Genomic DNA, 16,030 nt, shown 5'->3' with positions numbered 1-16,030 from the left:
GAACACATCGCAGGACTAGACGTCACTTTACATTAGAATGGGAAGTGGACAAAAACTCTTTGTTTGCACAATTTACCTTAAGTACAGTAAATGCAAGCTATATATATATATAGATGATACATCACATCTTGGGAACATGTCCCAGGGCATGAAAATGGTTGCCATTTTGTTGGCTTTGTTGTCAGGGGCGGACGGGCCATCTGGCATTTCGGGCAAATGCCAGACGGGTTGGTCCATTTTTAGCCCAGTGGAAATAAATGGGCCGGTGTGGGGGCCTCAAGGAAAAAGTGGGGCAGTGTGTTAGAAGGCGAGGGACACAAACTGATACAGTAAAAGCAGCTAAAGGCTTCTCCAAAGCTTCTGAAAAAAATTAAACATAATTATAAATAGCAATATCAAAACTTTTATACTTCATTAAATACACAACATTATCAAATAGAATCGATTCATATTAGTGAATGAAAAAGTTAAAAGCGCACACCTTTAAAGTTGCGAAGCCATACTCTCTCCCGGTCTACACAAACAACAAAATGGTGTTAATGCTGCATCTTGCAGACAGTGTTGATCACATCTCAAAACAACGTTGACCCGTCACTGAAACACAAATCGTTGTTTTACATTGCTGTCGGATACTTTAGCAAGCAGTGAAACATTCACAGACCAATAAACAAAAGTTTACTTACCTAAAGTTTTACTAACTTCTTAATCTTCTTTAAATTTGTATCGGCATGTGGAGTGTAATGCCGGTCACGGCCTCCCTATGGACAGGTTGGCTGACAACGTCACAAAAATAAATGCGCATGCATCGACTCATGTCAAATCCATGCTAATATGGCTAAAATTCTCTAGCTAGCTAACCAACAACTGTAACAATGTATTTCAGCGTCAACAAGTGCTCATTGTGAAAATGTATTTATGTTTTCAATAAACGTTTGGAGAATAAATGTCGTTTACATGTTGTCAACAATCGAAGCCAACCCCATCTGTTTTGTCACGTAGTTGTGCACACGTTGGTTTTCTTGCTGCACAGTCACTATAAATTAAGATATTATATTATTTTGCTATATCTAATTAACTTATACACGATACTTTCCATGATGTGGACAGTATGTGTTACTACATTACACAACCTGAAGTTTGGCCACATTGGATTGGGTGAAATACAAATCCTTTTTACCTCAGATTGGTGATGTTAGTTTAAAAGTTTATAGTCACCAAGATCAAACGCTTAAAACAGATCAATATCTTTGGTTTTATACTGTTGATTTTGTCATATGTGCTGTGGGAATGCAGGACACAGCTATCACTTTATTTCTCAAATGGCACAGATCTTTCAGGGCAGTCTTTCTAAAAGTCGCTGGCCACACACCAATACACAGATTTGACAGTCAAACTATCACTTAAATAGCAGCCAACAATTGTCACTGTTGATATCCTATGGCGGGTCATGATTCTTTGAAGTTAACTAACAGTAAAAGTGGTTTGTCAACTTTTTAACGTGATGGCAGCCTCCCGAAATCAACATCCGCCAAATATAAATATGAGCCTTCTACAAATTCTCATCTAACCAACCATGTATAGGTTATTCCAAGTTTCCGTGTGGTCTTTGAATAATGTACGTTTAAACAGAGCATACTACCCAAACATTTTGTCCCCATTCTATTGATTTCAACGTGTAATGATATGAGTGATCAACAAGAAAGTGTTGCATTACACTTACCACGTTGGCGACCCACTTCAATCAAAATGCAACAGTCCAAAATGTAGCTGGCTGTCTTCTACAAGTTGTCCTCTACCAGTGATATACAAATTATTCCCAGAATCCATGTGGATTTTGAGCTGTGTTAGTTTTAACAGGACCTACAACCTGATTTCCCCTTAATTAATATGAGTGATTTATTGCAACTTGTCAAAACAACATGGTTTTTGGTGCATGTGCAGTTTATAAGGTGCTCTTTTAAAAGTAATATGACTATTGTTGCACATGTATGTGTAGATAGTACCTTTTATGTTTTCAATATATCAAACTGTTTCTGCATTGAACTTTCAACATTAATTTCCAATGGTATTGTACTTATTAATAATCAGGTAACTGCTGAATGAGTCCAAAAATGTGCTGCGATTTATTTATTTTGATGATGTACCAAAAATCACCAAGGCAGTTTGCCCTGCCTACTATTTATCTTATCTAGCCCTGTGTTTCCACCTACTGTTCTTGAGTGTGAATTCCTTACACGTTGTGACACAAAAGGGAAGGGAAAAGGACTGACTAACCTTACACCCATTAAAACCTCACCACTATTCCACTACTTGGCCCTATCTGATCCTACACCAGGCCGGCAGCCTGGGAGGATGGGACACTATCGTTCAACAAACCTTATAACTCCTCTGCAGTAAAATCTCGTACACCCAAGTGCTGTACTTCTCTGCAGCTGCCACCACAAAATCTATTTTCTGTGATTTATGTTCTGTTTCTGCGGTACAGTATATAAACATGGCTATGAACGCTAAGAAGCCAACCTTACTGAAACACGTTATTCCTATCACTCTCTATTGGCCTCGGCCTACTCACAGGAGCCTCTTAGGATCCCTCGCCCTGGACCCATCTTCCTCTACTACTCTCTTCACTGCCTCAGCATATGATATCTTCTGTACTACTCTGATCCTGGCAACCTCGACCTGCCTTTCTCTCACCAGACACTTCTGATATCCAGCAACATGGGCACCCCTACAGTTAACACACACAGCTTTTTCCACCGATACTACAGATTAATTTGTCTCATGCCCTCCTGCATACTTCTCACATCTAGAAATCTCCCTCCTACACACTGCTACAACAAGCACCATAAGCTTGGCACCTAAAACATTGTTATGGGTTCGGGACAAAAGCTCTTACGGGATGACTGACACATCCTAACTTGGCTTTGTCGGGTAAAGACTCTGCATCGAAACTCAACAGGAGAGACAGTGTCTTCTCTGTTTCACCACACTGTCCACCGGGCCTACGTCACACCAAACGGCGGGATTCGCAGACACCAGGAATCTTCCATTTCAGTTGGCCCTCCTCAACACTTAACGCCACTCCAGTTATCACTCCTTTCAATGGTGCCCTGCTCCGGAAAGTCATAGGTCTTGTCCCTAGGTGCATATTGCAGAGTGCCCGCTCCCTCTGGATGGAAGACACATAAAAAAATAATCACAAGTCTTCGACCAACTTTGACAAACACAGCCAAACGGTGTTATCAGGGAACGTGTACCATTCCCTGTCCTCCAGGGCGGAACCAATGCTCGCTCCATGAGAGTTACGCTTCAGTATTTATTTACATTGCTCACCTCATCTCATACCAGCCACTAGGTGCCAATGGCAATGGCTACATATGCAATCTGAGAAAATATATAAAAACTATGAGAATGGCAAACTTTATTACTAAACCTACTATTCTATGACCGAACTGCCTGGACTGGAAGACTGAACATGCTGTTTGGGCACACAGCAGTAACAGCTTTTGAGAATAATACTGTCCTCTAGGCTCTGGTGTTGCTAATAGTATCAAACCAAGGCCAACAACACATTAATAACTCATTAACACCATATATCTATTTAATCCAGGGATATTGAGAGGGTGCATTTACAATTAACACAGAAATGTAATTATTCCAAAGCATCATGGAGGCTGTTTATTTTGGAATAGAACTTCTCTTAAGGTTTGGATCGTTAGAAATGCAGACCAAAACCAATGTGTCTAAACTGCATTAAAATGCATGGACAGTGTGACTCTAATTACTGGTTAAAAATACTCCACGCCTTAATCCACATGGTAATAACGTAATTAAAGTGGTGTTTCATGGGCTTCATAATCTTCTGTGACAAGGCTTAAAATTCAATTAACCCCATTTTAACACTTTGTTTCAACTTACTCCGGAAGGCTAATTTGATTAAAACTTATTTTACTCACTATAATTACGTCTTGAGAATTCTTCTGTAATCTAGAACTATCAGTTGTTTATCTTGACAGACCATTGATTCGCTATGGACATCATCCTATCTGTAGTTAAATATAAATTACATTTGTAAAAACTATTAAATAACGTGCACATGATTTGAAAGATTTGGTAATTATCTTGTGAGGAAAATTATAGAAAAAATTTAAATGTGCGTTTTCACGTGGTAAAAGCACTCGGAAGCCGGCTTTAGCATAATTAGCATTCTCATACACTTAACATGGCGGGTTAGCTAGTTAGCTTTGTGGCACAACAGATAGCACATATCATAATGTTATATACATAATGTGATGCGTGATTTGAAGGAGTCAGGCGCAGGAGAGTAAATCACAGTATACAGAGTTTATTCTGTAATCCAGTGTAACCAGTCCATTGCGCAAAACAGGCGCACTGGAACAAACATGCACACGGGGAAAATACCACGGCAATACAAAATACTGAGCTCAACCGAGCTACTAATCCTCACAATGAACAATCACCCACAAGGACAAGGGGGCAGAGGGAACACTTAAACACGTACTAATGAGGGGAATATGAACCAGGTGTGTGTAATTGACAAGACAAGACAAATGGAATGATGAGATATGGAGTGTCAGTGGCTAGAAGGCCGGTGACGACGAACGCCAAAGCCTGCCCGAACAAAGAGGGGAGGCAGCTTCGGAGGAAGTCGTGACAGTACGCCCCCCCCCCTTGATGCGCAGCTCCAACAGCGCGCCGACCCCGGCCTCGGGTACAGCCAGGAGGACGCGGAGCAGGGCGAGCCGGATGGCGACGGTGAAAATCCCGCAACAGGGAGGGATCGAGGATATCACTCGCGCCGACCTCCGGACCGTACCCCTCCCACTCCACGAGGTACTGAAGGCCCGACGCCTCAAATCCAGGATGGAACGGACGGAGTACGCCGGGGCCCCCTCGATATCCAGAGGAGGCGGAGGGACCTCCCGCACCTCAGACTCCTGGAGCGGACCAGCCACCACCGGCCTGAGGAGAGACACATGAAACGAGGGGTTAATACGGTAATCATGGGGGAGTAATAACCTATAGGTAATCTCGATGATTCTCCTCAGGACTTTGAATGGCCCCACAAACCGCAGGCTCAGCTTCTGGCAGGGCAGGCAGAGGGGCAGATTCCGGGTCGAGAGCCAGACCCGATCACCCGGTACGAAGACTGGGGCCTCACTGCGGTGGCGGTCAGCATTGGCATTCTGACGACGCACGGCGCGTTGGAGGTGGATGTGGGCAGCGTCCCACGTCTCCTCCGCGCGCCGAAACCAGTCATCCACCACAGGAGCCTCAGTCTGGCACTGGTGCCACGGTGCCAGAACCGGATGGTAACCTAAAACACATTGGAATGGCGTTAGGTTAGTAGAGGAGTGACGGAGAGAGTTCTGGGCATATTCGGCCCATGGCAAGAACACCGACCACTCCCCCGGCCAGTCCTGGCAGTAGGACCGCAGGAACCTACCCACATCCTGATTTACCTGTTCCACCTGCCCATTAGACTCGGGTGGAAACCAGAGGTCAGGCTGACCGAGACCCCCAGACGTTCCATGAACGCCTTCCAGAATTTGGATGTGAACTGGGGACCCTGGTCAGACACTATATCCTCTGGTATCCCGTAGTGCCGGAAGACTTGTGTAAACAGGGCCTCCGCAGTTTGCAGGGCCGTGGGGAGACCGGGCAGAGGAAGGAGGCGGCAGGCCTTGGAAAAGCTGTCCACAATGACCAGGATGGTGGTGTTACCTTGGGAGAGGGGAAGATCGGTAAGGAAATCAACACTCAGGTGAGACCATGGTCGTTGTGGAACTGGTAAAGGTTTTAACTTACCCGCTGGGAGGTGCCTAGGTGCCTTACTCTGGGCGCACACCGAGCAGAAGGAGACATACATTCACTCCCGCGTTGTCGGGAGATTGTTGTCGGGAGAGGTCGTGTTTTTCTCTAGCTGGAGGTAAGCAGGAGGTAAGCTTCTCATATGGTGTTGAGTAAAGCTCAACCATGTATTAGATCGTAGGTAGGTAGTTAGCTGTAGTTAGGTATTGTATTTATCATAGGTTAGTATTGTTGTTATTGTAGGTTTCCGTAGGTAATTGTAGGTTAGTATCGAAGCACGAGGCTAGCTAGCTAGCGGGTAGCTACTGGTAACGATTAGCAACGCTAGAGAGCTGGTTCCAATGTTAATGTAGTGCTAGCCAACGTTTAATTTTTGCTTAACCATGTATTAGATCGTAGGTAGGTAGTTAGCCGTAGTTAGGTATTGTATTTATTATAGGTTAGTATTGTTGTTATTGTAGGTTTCCGTAGGTAATTGTAGGTTAGTATCGAAGCACGAGGCTAGCTAGCTAGCGGGTAGCTACTGGTAACGATTAGCAACGCTGGAGAGCTGGTTCCAATGTTAATGTAGTGCTAGCCAACGTTTAATTTTTTGCTGCGTTATGCGTTATGAAAGGAACTAGACACGGACTTGAATTATCTGTTTAGTGTGCTAACACACTCTTGGCAGTTTGTTGTAACCAAGTATTGATGCTAAATTGTGTGTTAATGGATGCTAGCTTGCAAGTTAGCTACGGCGTCATAGCTAGGCATCGTGGGTTGTTGTGTGTAGTTACTGTGTCTTGGCAGTGCCGGCTGTAGCACGAAGCGAGCTACCTAGCCGTTTTTTCGAACAGAGTCAGAGCCAACACAATAGCCATTGTGTGCCGGGTGTAGCACGAAGCTAGCTAGCTAGCCGTTCTTCAAACAAAGTCAACACAGTGGCCATTGCTAGCTACCCAACACGACCAGCTAACTGTACGGTAGTAGCTAAATACAATATACTTGTCCTAGCTAGCCAACGTCTAATCATTGCTGCGTCATGAAAGGAACTTGACACAGTCACGAATGATCTGTTTAGTGTGTTATCACACTATTGGTGGTTTGTTGTGACCAAGTGTTGGTGCTAAACGGTGTGTTATTGTTATTGGATGCTAGCTTGCTAGTTAGCTATGGTGTCATAGTTGGCTAGCTGAATAAAGTGGGTTGAGTCTATTCCTTTAAACATTGAACCGCTGTGGTTCACAACAATTCTGATTTCTAAAGGCGGAAGTTGGGAGAGTTTTTGTTCGGGTGGTTCAGTGAAACAATTTTAGTTTCTGAGGTAGACGTTTTTGGTGAGGGAGGCCCTGCTCTCTCCGCTCCCAGATGCTTAGCTCATTTCATTCCGATCTCCTCTGCATTTTTGTAGCCATTTGCTACAGCCTGTCAACTATGCCTCTGCCTATCCCTGTTCTCTCCTCTCTGCACAGGCTACACAAACGCACCACACCGCGTGGCTGCTGCCTCTCTAACCTGGTGGTCCCTGCACGCACCACCCACGTGGAGTTCCAGGTCGCAGGCAGCCTCTGGAACTGCCGTTCTGCTGCCAACAAAGCTGACTTCATCCCAGCCTATGCCAACCTCCAGTCCCTCGACTTCCTGGCGCTGACGGAAACATGGATCACCACTGAAAACACTGCTACTCCTACTGCTCTCTCCTCGTCTGACCATGTGTTCTCGCATACCCCGAGAGCATCTGGTCAGAGGGGTGGTGGTACAGGAATCCTCATCTCTCCCAAGTGGACATTCTCAATTTTCCCCCTAACCCATCTGTCTATCTCCTCATTTGAATTCCATGCTGTCACAGTCACTAGCCCATTTAAGCTTAATATCCTTGTCATCTATCGCCCTCCAGGTTCCCTTGGAGAGTTCATCAATGAGCTTGACGCCTTGATAAGTTCCTTCCCTGAGGATGGCTCACCCCTCACAGTTTTGGGGGATTTCAACCTCCCTATGTCCACATTTGACTCATTTCTCTCTGCCTCCTTCTTTCCACTCCTCTCCTCTTTTGACCTCACCCTCTCACCGTCCCCCCCTACTCACAAGGCAGGCAATACGCTTGACCTCATCTTCACTAGATGCTGCTCCTCTACTAATCTCACTGCAACTCCCCTCCATGTCTCCGACCACTACTTTGTTTCCTTTTCTCTCTCGCTCTCCTCCCACACTACTCACTCTGCCCCTACACAGATGGTAATGCGCCGCCGCAACCTTCGCTCTCTCTCTCCCACTACTCTCTCCTCTTCCATCCTATCATCTCTTCCCTCTGCTCAATCCTTCTCCCTCCAATCTCCTGATTCTGCCTCCTCAACCCTCCTCTCCTCCCTTTCTGCATCCTTTGACTCTCTGTGTCCCCTATCCTCCCGGCCGGCTCGGTCCTCCCCTCCAGCTCCGTGGCTTGATGACTCATTGCGAGCTCACAGAACAGAGCTCCGGGCAGCGGAGCGGAAATGGAAGAAAACTAAACTCCCTGCCGACCTGGCATCTTTTCACTCCCTCCTCTCTACATTTTCTTCATCTGTTTCTGCTGCTAAGGCCACCTTCTACCACTCTAAATTCCAAGCATCTGCCTCTAACCCTAGGAAGCTCTTTGCCACATTTTCCTCCCCCCCCCCCCCCTCCTCTCTCTCTGTAGATGACTTCGTCAACCACTTTGAAAAGAAGGTTGACGACATCCGATCCTCGTTTGTTAAGTCTAATGACACTGCTGGTCCTGCTCACACTGCCCTACCCTATGCTTTGACTTCTTTCTCCCCTCTCTCTCCAGATAAAATCCTGCGACTTGTGACTGCAGGCCGCCCAACAACCTGCCCGCTTGACCCCATCCCCTCCTCCCTTCTCCAGACCATCTCCGGTGACCTTCTCCCCTACCTCACCTCGCTGATCAACTCATCCTTGACCGCTGGCCATGTCCCTTCCGTCTTCAAGAGAGCGAGAGTTGCTCCCCTTCTCAAAAAACCAACACTCGACCCCACTGATGTCAACAACTACAGACCAGTATCCCTTCTTTCTTTTCTTTCCAAAACTATTGAGCGTGCCGTCTTTAGCCAACTCTCTTGCTATCTCTCTCAGAATGACCTTCTTGATCCAAACCAATCAGGTTTCAGGACTGGTCATTCAACTGAGACTGCTCTTCTCTGTGTCACGGAGACTCTCCGCACTGCTAAAGCTAACTCTCTCTCCTCTGCTCTTGTCCTTCTAGACCTGTCTGCTGCCTTTGATACTGTGAACCATCAGATCCTCCTCTCCACCCTCTCCGAGCTGGGCATCTCCGGCGCGGCTCACTCCTGGATTGCGTCCTACCTGACCGGTCGCTCCTACCAAGTGGCGTGGCGAGAAGCTGTCTCCGCACCACGTGCTCTCACCACTGGTGTCCCCCAGGGCTCAGTTCTAGGCCCTCTCCTTTTCTCCCTATACACCAAGTCACTTGGCTCTGTCATATCCTCACATGGCCTTTCCTATCATTGCTACGCTGACGATACACAACTAATCTTCTCCTTTCCCCCTTCTGATAACCAGGTGGCGAATCGCATCTCTGCATGTCTGGCAGACATATCAGTATGGATGACGGATCACCACCTCAAGCTGAACCCTGGCAAGACGGAGCTGCTCTTCCTCCCGGGGAAGGACTGCCCGTTCCATGATCTCGCCATCACGGTTGACAACTCCGCTGTGTCCTCCTCCCAGAGTGCGAAGAGCCTAGGCGTGACCCTGGACAACACCCTGTCGTTCTCCGCCAACATCAAGGCGGTGACCCGCTCCTGCAGGTTCATGCTCTACAACATTCGGAGAGTACGACCCTGCCTTACACAGGAAGCGGCACAGGTCCTAATCCAGGCACTTGTCATCTCCCGTCTGGACTACTGCAACTCGCTGTTGGCTGGCCTCCCTGCCTGTGCCATTAAACCCCTACAACTCATCCAGAATGCCGCAGCCCGTCTGGTGTTCAACCTTCCCAAGTTCTCTCACGTCACCCCCCTCCTCCGCACACTCCACTGGCTTCCAGTTGAAGCTCGCATCCGCTACAAGACCATGGTGCTTGCCTATGGAGCAGTGAGGGGAACGGCACCTCTGTACCTTCAGGCTCTGATCAGTCCCTACACCCAAACGAGGGCATTGCGTTCATCCACCTCTGGCCTGCTGGCTCCCCTTCCTCTGCGGAAGCATAGCTCCCGCTCAGCCCAGTCAAAACTGTTCGCTGCTCTGGCACCCCAATGGTGGAACAAGCTCCCTCACGACGCCAGGACAGCGGAGTCACTCACCACCTTCCGGAGACATTTGAAACCCCACCTCTTTAAGGAATACCTGGGATAGGATAAAGTGTTCCTTCTAACCCCCCCCCCCCCAAATTGTAAAGTGGTTATCCCACTGGCTATAGGGTGAACGCACCAATTTGCGAGTCGCTCTGGCTAAGAGCGTCTGCTAAATGACGTTAATGTGCCCTTGAGCAAGGCACTTAACCCTAATTGCTCCTGTAAGTCGCTCTGGATAAGAGCGTCTGCTAAATGACTAAAATGTAATGTAAAATGAGACATACACCCTCAGTGCTTAGCCAAGGTAGGCCACCAGTACTTTCCGGTCAGGCAGCGCACTGTACGACCGATACCTGGGTGACGTGGGTGCCCAGTAGATCAGACGGTCATGGATAAGAGCAGGCACGTACTGCAGCCCAGCTGGTCACGGAGGTGGAGATGGCTCTGTGCGTAACGCCTGCACTATATCCGCGTCCATTGCCAATACTACTGGCGCCACAATGCAGGAGGCTGGGAGTATGGGGGTGTTGTCTCTGGGCCTCTCCTCTGTGTCATACAGCCGTGACAATGCGTCTGCCTTCACGTTCTTCGTACCCGGGATGTATGATTGTGTGAAATCAAACCGGGTGAAGAATAGGGCCCACCTGGCCTGGCGAGGATTCAGCCTCCTCGCTGCCCGCATGGACTCCAGGTTACGGTGGTCCGTCCAGACGAGGAAAGGGTGTTTCCCCTTCAAGCCAATGCCTCCACACGGTCAGGTATCGGACAACAACCAACAGCTCCCGATCACCAACGTTGTAGTTCTGCTCCGCCGGGCTGAGCTTCTTAGAGAAGAAGGCACAGGGGCGGAGCTTGGTTGGCGTGCCTGAGCGTTGAGATAGGACAGTGCCTATTCCTACCTCGGACGCATCCACCTCCACTACGAATGGTAGTAATGGATCGGGGTGGGCCAGTACCGGTGGTAATGCGGTATCCGAGGAAGGAGACGGACTGCTGGAAAAACAGATACTTTTCTGCCTTGGCATAAAGGTCATTTTCCATCAGTCAGGCCAGCACTTTGCGAACCAGGGACACATGCTCGGCGTGCGTAGTGGAATACACCAGAATGTCATCGATGTAGACCGCGACCAAGCATGTCCCGAAACACCTCGTTCACAAAGGCCTGGAAGACGGATGGAGCATTCATCAAACCGTAGGGCATCACCAGGTATTCATAATGCCCCGTGGTTGTGCTGAATGCTGTCTTCCCTCTCGGACACGCACCAGGTTGTACACACTCCGCAGATCTAATTTGGTGAAGAAGCGCGCCCCATGCATTGACTCGATCACTGAAGGAATGAGGGGGAGAGGATAACTAAATCGTGTCGTCTCCTTGTTCAGTGATCGATAATCAATGCAAGGGCGCAGACCGCCGTCTTTCTTCTTCACAAAAAAGAAACTTGAGGATGCGGGTGAAGTGGAGGGACGTATAAACCCCTGGCGCAGGGACTCGGTGATGTATGTTTCCATAGCCTCCGTTTCAGCCTGTGACAGGGGATACACATGACTACTGGGAGGTACAGCGTCTACCCGGAGGTTTATTGCGCAATCCCCCGCCCGATGAGGTGGTGACTTGGTCGCCTGCGTTTTGGAAAACGCGTGCGCCAAATCGAGGTATTCGGGGGGAATGCGCACGGTGGAGGTACTGTCTGGACCTTCCTCCGTGGTTGCACCAACGGAAACACCGAGACACCTACCCTGATACTCTCGCGACCACCCCGTGAGAACCCTCTGCGGACATGAGAATGTGGGATTGTGGAGTGCTAACCAAGGGATCCCTAGTACCACAGGGAAAGCAGGAGACTCAATAATAAAAATGTGACTTGCTCGCAATGAGTCTCGTGGGTAACCATGGTGATTGGTGCGGTAACTTCCCTAACAAACCCGGACCCTAATGGTCGACTGTCAAGTGCTCTGATGGGGAGTGGAATGGATAGAGGAACCAATGAAATGCCTAGACTGTGTGAGAATGCCCTGTCCATAAAGTTCCCAGCTGCGCCTGAATCGACTAGCGTCTTACACTGGGGAACTACAATGTGATCAGGAAAGTGGATGGATAGGGCACAGTGCGCAGCAGAGGGCTCTGAACAAGTGTGAGTATTCGATACCTGGGGTGAAGCGAGAGTGCCCTGCCTGCCATCTCCAGACCCAAAAGAACGCTGATGACATCGTGCGGTGTAATGTCCCTTCGTGCCACGAGAGTGACACTGGCGCTGTTATCCTCCGCTCTCTTGGATCGCGGCTCCACCCAGCTCCATCAGCTCGTGATCCAAGTCGGCCGGTGTTGGAATGGGCAGACCCCCTCCAGGACGTCATCTGTCCCCCAGCAGGTTGTCCAAACGGATGGCCAAATCCACCAGTTGCGTGAAACACAACATGGTGTCCCGGCAGGCTAGCTCCCTTCGGACGTCATCCCGCAGATGGCACCAGAAGTGGTCGATAAGGGCCCGCTCGTTCCACCCGGACCCAGCTGCTAGAGTCCGAAACTCCAAGGCGAAGTCCTGCGCAGTCCTCGTCCCCTGCCTCAGGTGGACCAGCCGCTTGGCCGCCTCTCGACCTTCGGGTGGGTGATCAAAAACAGCCCGAAAGAGGCGAGCGAACTCCCCGTAGTAGTCCAATGCGGCTCCTCTTTCGTTCCAGACCGCGATGGCCCACTCCAGGGTGTTCCCCGAGAGGCAGGAGACGAGGACGGACACCTTCTCCCGCTCCGATGGGGCCGGGCTGATGCTAGAGAAGTAGAGCTCCAGTTGGAGGAGGAATCCCTGGCAGAGAGCAGCTGTCCCGTTGAACTCCCGTGGTCGGGATATATGGATCCCTCTGGGTGCTGGGGTGTGGGTGGCTGGATCCGGTTGCCCAGCTGGTCTCGACAGATCGGGTCCTCTCCTCTCCAGGCGTTGGACGACCTGGAGAACCCGATCCATCGCTTCTCCCAAGCTGGCTAGCATTTTGAATGCTCCTGGACCCGTGCCACGACTCCAGGCATGTGCTCCTCTCCCGCTGACTCCAATGAAGGGTGGGTGATTCTGTGATGCGTGATTTGAAGGAGTCAGGTGCAGGAGGGTAAATCACAGCATACAGAGTTTATTCCGTAATCCAGCGTAACCAGTCCAGTGTGCAAAACAGGTGAACTGGAACAAACATTCACACGGGGAAAATACCCCGGCAATACAAAATACTGAGCTCAACCGAGCTACTAATCCTCACAATGAACAATCACCCACAAGGACAAGGGGACAGAGTGAACACTTAAACACATACTAATGAGGGGAATATGAACCAGGTGTGTGTAATTGACAAGACAAGACAAATGGAATGATGAGATATGGAGCGGCAGTAGCTAGAAGGCCAGTGATGACGAACGCCGAAGCCTGCCCGAACAAGGAGGAGAGGCAGCTTCGGAGGAAGTCGTGACACATAAATACATTTTGGCACCGTTTCTGTCTTTTGTCATTAATATTCTGTGTCTAACAACATTTCTCTTTCAAGCATTGATCTTTGATTAAAAAGGGAAAGGAAAGGAACGGGGGATACCTAGCCAGTTGTACAACTGAATGCATTCAACTGAAATGTGTCAATACAGCCTGTATGGATAACGACCAATAGATAGTATAATATGCTAACTAGCTAACCCGCAATATTAAGTCTATGACAATGCTAATTATGCTAACGAATGTTTAAATTTTTTCAATAATTTTCCTCAACAGAGAATTAACACATCTTTAAAATGTTGTGCACTTTATTTAAAAGTTTTGACAAATTGTATTCATATTTAAGAATGGTTTTGCTTGTTTGCCAATGGGCCGGAAATGGACACATTAATCCCACCCAATGAGATGGCTGGAAGGCGTTCATATGATCAAAATAACAAATTAAACATGTCTGCCATGAGCCACTCATTCTTAGTTACTACACTACTTCAATCATGTCTGTCACAAACATTAGTGACAGCTTCAACCCATTTTATGTGTCATTTCTTGTTCTCTCTCTGAGCTTGTTCTGGCTGTGACATACAGAGCCGGCAAACTTTCCATGTTATCAGTAATAAGGTCGTTGGACCAGCCCAGATCTAGCCCTTTGAAACAGAGCCAAGATTTCCACTGGTGTCATTCAGATTAACATAAGATTTGAGCGCCTTAGCTAAGCAAATCAGACAGTGTGAAGGACGGAGACAGACTTCCATTTCAGTACGCTTCTCACTTTTTACAGATACTGGACAGGACATATCAGGATACTAGAAGGAAGCTCATGTGGTTGTCTTTCAGTGATTAAATAGCCTATGAGAAGCCATGTTGTGCCACTAGCAAGACAACATGCACAGTATTTGAGCCCCCTACAGCAGCCTAGCTCAAAACAAAACAAAAAAAACATAATTGACGGTCATATTTTTTCACAATGCACATTTTCATGAAAAGAAGGCTACAGCCAGACCTGAGTTTCAAATACTTGAAAAAAAGTTGGCACTCCAGGCAGACTCAAGCAAACACTCAGAGTATTTGAAAAAATAAATCAAGTATTTGAACCCAGGTCTGTCTACAGTAAACATTGACAGGTAAAACCAGAAGAAGGATGCAGTTATGTGAGTGTGTAAATGGGAACAACCACTAGACCAGAGAATCTGTGTTGATTCCCATATTTGGAAGGACAAACGCACACCTGGACTTCATCAGCGTTGATTGGAGAGTGCATCCTGTGCATGACAGCTGAGTAGCTGTCACGCCCTGACCTTGAGAGCCCTGTTATGTCTCTAGTTAGGTTGGTCAGGGTGTGAATGCATGTTGTTCTAGTTTATCTATTTCTATGTTGGCCGGGTGTGGTTCCCAATCAGAGGCAGCTGTCGATCGTTGTCTCTGATTGGGGATCATACTTAGGCAGCCATTTTGCCTACCTATGTTGTGGGATCTTGTTTCTGTTTAGGCTTGTTGCTGTTAGCCTTTAGAACTTCACGCTCTGTTGTGTTTGTTATTTTGTCAAGTGTTTATTTAATATATTAAACATGTACGCATTCCACGCTGCACCTTGGTCCACTCCTTTATACAACGAACGTGACAGTAGCATGGCCTAGCTGTTAGCAATAGAAAAGTAGCTAGGTTTACTCTTGCTCTCGACAACCCAAGGCATTAACGAGGCATTCTGCCTAATCCCAAGGGTTCTCAGCTATAAGCACCGCTTGCCAGTGGGATCATGTGAACTACAATCCTGACACTCTGTTTTAAAGTTTAGAAACTTCAATAACCATCGCTTGCGATACGGTTTTTGAAACATATGAAACTTACCTTTCATATCAGCGAGAAATAATCCTTCAAATAAAAAATACGCACTTACTGTAGCAGGTCTGATCCATACAGCTGTGTGCCTCCAGCCGACCAACCACACTTCTGCTACACTTCCTCCCCAGTTACACTTACACACAGGTGTTCGAGCACGCTAAATACTTAATTAGCACAGGTGGTCGGCTTTCTTCCGTAAACAAGAGTTGTAACATAGAGATATGGCCGTGTGGGAGCACTAACCTTAACCATATAAAAATGTAGTAATTTATATTTTTCCTTATTTTTTCTGATATGAAAGATATGTATGTTTCTTATGTTTCCAAAAACCTGACTGCAAGCAATGCGTGTTAACCTTCAGACCGAGGATCGGGGCTCTTGACAAAACTGCCCCGGCCAGAAGATATCTTCATGAATAGACACTAAAGGCAGTTAGCATCTATGAATGGTCTAGGTTTACTCAAACAATACAAGATTATCTTGGTTTTTTTGGCTTTATAAAAGCTACCATCTAGTATAATGTATATTTATTTTGTATTCTTATCATATTCACTCAGAACATCTATTGAAATATGGTCGACTTCAATGGAGCTACACCATGCATCACAAGGGATCCAT

At 47.5% G+C, this 16,030-nt stretch overlaps 1 protein-coding gene across 1 annotated transcript in view; it reads left to right on the top strand.

Annotated features, from left to right (window-relative positions):
* The window catches only part of LOC311112983 (uncharacterized protein), a gene marked incomplete at its 3' end in the record, with an annotated part of 154,558 nt that overhangs the window by 41,087 nt on the left and 97,441 nt on the right, over nt 1-16,030 (top strand). The gene's annotated exons all lie outside the window — the stretch shown is intronic.

This window comes from Coregonus lavaretus (genome assembly GCF_964263955.1).
Source record: "Coregonus lavaretus genome assembly, chromosome: 39".
Taxonomy (NCBI): domain Eukaryota; kingdom Metazoa; phylum Chordata; class Actinopteri; order Salmoniformes; family Salmonidae; genus Coregonus; species Coregonus lavaretus.
Note: the sequence above shows the minus strand (reverse complement) of the source record. Positions and strands in the feature narration are given on the sequence as shown.